This window comes from Phyllostomus discolor, chromosome 13 (assembly GCF_004126475.2).
Source record: "Phyllostomus discolor isolate MPI-MPIP mPhyDis1 chromosome 13, mPhyDis1.pri.v3, whole genome shotgun sequence".
Taxonomy (NCBI): Eukaryota; Metazoa; Chordata; class Mammalia; order Chiroptera; family Phyllostomidae; genus Phyllostomus; species Phyllostomus discolor.
The window spans coordinates 75,833,578-75,838,102 of record NC_040915.2 but is presented as its reverse complement, the minus strand read 5'-3'; the positions used below and the strand labels follow the sequence as shown (position 1 = coordinate 75,838,102).

The 4,525-nt window shown below is 37.5% G+C and overlaps 1 pseudogene; it reads left to right on the top strand.

Annotated features, from left to right (window-relative positions):
* Positions 1 to 1,562: 1,562 nt before the first annotated feature.
* LOC114510254 lies at positions 1,563 to 3,535 on the top strand (annotated as a pseudogene).
* Positions 3,536 to 4,525: the final 990 nt, after the last annotated feature.

Sequence of the window (4,525 nt, the reverse complement as noted above, 5' to 3'; positions counted from 1 at the left end):
TGACCTAGCAATTCTGCTACTGGGATTCCCCAGTAGCAATTCTGCTACTGGTATAATCCCTAAGCAATTCTGCTTAGGGATTATACCCTAAGAGCCCTGAGACACTAATCCAAAAGAACCTATGCACCCCAATGTTCATAGCAGCACAATTTACAATAGCCAAGTCCTGGAAGCAACCTAAGTGTCCATCAGGAAATAGATGGATCAAAAACCTATGGTACATTTACACAATGGAATACTACACAATACTAAAAGGGCTCCTTCCCTTTTCAACAGCATGGATGGAACTGGAGAGCATTATGCTAAGCGAAATAAGCCAGGCAGTGAGGGACAAATACCATATGAGCTCACCTTTAACAGGAACCTAATAAACAAAATGAACAAGCAAGCAAATTATAACCAAAGACATTGAAATTGAGAACAGGCTGACAGTGACCAGAGGTGAGATGGGATTGAATTATAGGGGAAAAGGGTGAAGGGTTTGCTGGAACAATTATAAAGGACACATGGATAATAACAAGGGGATTGGAAATAAAGGAGGGAGGTGGGAAGTGTTGGGGTGGTGGGGAGGGATAGGGGGGAAGGCAGAAAACTGTATTTGAACAACAATATAAAAAATAAATAAATAAATAAATAAAAATACAAGCATTTTTAAAAAAGAATTTTTTTCTGACCACAATGGTATGAAACTAGAAATCAATTATAAGAAGAAAACAGGAAAAAACACAAACATGTTAGAGACTAATCAACCAATGGATTATAGAGGAAATCAAACAAGAAATCCAAAATACCTTGAAATAAAAGTGAAAACACAACTTTCCATAATTTGTTAAGCAGCAAACATTTCTGATGTAGCAAAAGCAGTTCTAGGAGGAAAGTTCAGAGTAGAAATAAATGAAGTAGAAACTAAAAAAAAAAACAAAACAGAGAAGATCAATGGAACTAAGAGCTGGTTCTTTGAAAGGAAGAATGAAATTTACAACCCTTTAGCAGAACTCATCAAGAAAACTAAGAGCCCTAGCTTGTGTGGCTCAATTGGTTAGAGCATGGTCCCATACATCAAAAAGTTTTGGGTTTGATATCCAGTTGGGGTGTGTGTATGGGAGGCAGCCAATTGATGTTTCTCTCTCTCTCCCTTCTTCTCTCTCTAAAATCATAAACATATGTTTTTTAAAAAATAAAAAGAAAAAAAAGAGCCCAAAGATATAAAATCAGAAATAAAATGGGAGATTAAAACCATCACCATGGAAATACAAAGGATGGTTTAAAAAATACTATGAAAATTATATTCCAATAAATTGGACAAACTAGAATAAATAAATTTCTAGAAATGGAACCTTTGAAGATTGAATTAGGAAAAAAACAGAAAATCCAAAACGTCTCCTTACTAGCAACAAAATTGAAGCAGTAATTTAAAAAAAACCTCCTCCAAAAACTGTCTTCCCACTGGTCCATAGCAGATGTTTTCAGAGCAGCCAAGGTGCATGCAGCCTACATGCCACACAGCATCTCCTGTGAAAGCAGGAGCTGGCTATGTAGTTTCCTCCTTTTGTCTCATAACTATGTCCACCAGCAAAAATGCTAACTCACCAGCTGTCTGCCTTAATAGAGTCAGGAACAAGGGGAGAGACCATACATAAATGAGGCATCACCAAGTAGAAGTTAATTTGGAGCTGAGGAAAGCTAAAAAGGATGACCAGGTGCCAAAAAGGAGAAATGTCAGCTTCTTTCCAGATGATGCTACTTCTCTACTGCCAACACACACACACACACACACCACCACCACCACCACCACCACCACCAACAACAACAACAACCAGGGGACTGTAAATTGGTCTGCTGAGGACATTGTCAAAGGCATAAAAAAGTAACAGTTTGGAAAGCCATCTCCAAACTACTCAAGATGCTAGGAAACTGCCTTCTGGTGAAAAACAGCCACTCATAAACAATATAATCTGTGCTGGTTTGATTCCAAAATTTGTGTCCCCTTGAGGCAGAACAGGTTGTAGTACCATTTAGTTTGAATCTGTTGGGCCCTCATTCACACTGCTTCTGGAATATTAGAATGAACTGAGGCTATAGTAGATGGAGGTGCTATCCCAGCACTCTTTTCTCCTCTGGCATCTCCCATGCTCACATCCGTGAATAAGCAGTATGGGTTCCAGGAAATGTTGCAGGTGACAGTTCAGTTTTCCAAGACTTGGTTGAGTATGGTGTAGATGGCCCACTGTTGGCTTGGCTTGTGGCTCCTGATGCATTGTCTTTAGCATGTAGTTCTGTAATAGTACATGGACACTTTCAAACTTTTGTTGGAACAACAATCTTGTACTCCCTGTTAGATGCTGTTGTGCAGATTCTTCCTAATTTAGTTTGTCTCCTGCATCATAATGATCCAGAAGTATTAGAAGGTAGCTGCTGGGCCATCTCCTACCTTACTAATGGCCCAAATGAACAGATTTAAATGGTTGTGGAATAGGAGTTGTGTCCCAGCTTGTGAAGCTCCTGGGAGCTACTGAATGTCGACTGTGACTCCTGCACTAAGAACCATGGGAAAAGTTGTCACTGGGACCGATGAACAGACTCAGGTTGTAATAGATGCATGAGCACCTGCCATCTTTCCCAGCCTGCTAACTCCAAAACTAATATTCACAAGGAAGCTATAACGTCAAACATCACAGCTGGCCACCAGAAGCAGATATAGCAAGGTGTGTGTCGTGGATCAGTCCCATTCCTCATTGGTGTTTTCTCTAAGGCAGACTTTAAGACACAAAAGAAGGTCATATGGGCTGTGACCAACTATACAGGTGGTGGAACAGTCAAAGAGAACATACACCTCATTCACTGTGGTGTAACACAACCACTGATGAACCTCTTAACTGTGAAAGATACCAAAATTATTATGGTAATTCTGGGTGCCATTTCAAATATCTTTCTGGCTACTGAGAAATTAGGTGAAATAGAGGAACTTGGTATAATGACTGAAGAATGTGGAGGTTTGGGCAAAACTGAAGCTTCACAAAACCATGAAAATGAACCTGCATATAAAACTTCATTAAACTTAATTAAGAAGTATTTCTCTGTAGATAAAGGGGAAATTCAAGCTTTTGTGCCAGAAATTACCTTTGAAGGCTGTAAGATCTGAGTCCAGGATGGCACCCCTGGGATCTTTAACTTTTCAATTGTACAGGTGAGGCACAAATTATTTGTTGTGTACTATGTTTGACATGTTTTCTTACTGTTTCTCTAATAAGAACTCTTTTTAAATTTGGTTTGTTATTGTAGCACTTTTTACAATAAAACTATACTTGAACAGTTCCAAACTGTATATACCATATGAAGGTACTCTTGTCAGTGGGTTTCTTATTTCTATGTGAAATTTCATATCTTGCAATGTCCTATAAATAAAGTTTAAATCCCACCCTTTCCATTACTTCAAAAGAAAAATTGCCAACAAACAAAAGTACATGACCAGATGGTTTTGTAGGTGAATTTAACTAAATATTTAAAGAAAAATCACTGCCTATTCTTCTGAAACTATTCCAATAATTTGAAGAGAAAGGAAGGCTTCCAAACCCAGTCTACAAGGCTAGCATTATCCAGATGTCAAAACCAGACAAAGACACTACAAAAATTATCAACCAATATCCCTGATGAACATAGATGCAAAATTTTTCAATAAAATACTAACAAACCAAATTCAACAATACATTTTAAAAAAACTACACATACTATGATCAAGTGGGACTTATTCCAGAAATTCAAGGATTGTTCAATATCAGCAAATCAATTGGCATGATACAAATTAACATCAGCAAGTCTAACACTAAATATCATATGATCATCTCAACAGATGAAGAAAAAGCACTTGGCAAAATTCAACATTCATTTATAATAAAGACTCTCAACAGCCCTGGCTGGTGTAGCTCTGTGAAATGAGCACTAGCCTGTGAATCAAAGTGTTACTGATTTGATTCCCATTCTAGGGCACATGCCTGGGTTGTAGGCCAGGTCCCTAGTAGGGGTTGCATGAGAGGTAACCACATATTCATGTTTCTCTCCCTATCTTCTTTCTCCTACCCTTCCCCCCTTTCTAAAAATAAATAAATAAATTCTTAAAAAAGAGACTCTCAACAAAATGGAGATAGGGAAACTTACCTCAACATAATAAAGGCTATACATGACAAACCCACAGTCAGCATCATTCAACTCAGTGTTGGAAAGCTGATAGTCTTCCTCTAAGATCAGCAACAAAAAAGGATGCCCAATCTCACAAACATTATTCAATATAGTATTGGAAGTCCTAGCCACAGCAGTAGCCAGATAAGAAAAATAAATAAAATATATCCAAATTGAAAAATAAGAAGTAAAACTGTCAATATTTGTAGATGACATGATACTATATAGAGAGAACCTCAAAGACTCCAACAAGACATTATTATGATTAATAAATAAATTCAGTACAGTAGTAGGCTACAAAATTAAGGGTAATTTGTTGTGTTTCTATATACTAACAATGAATAATCAG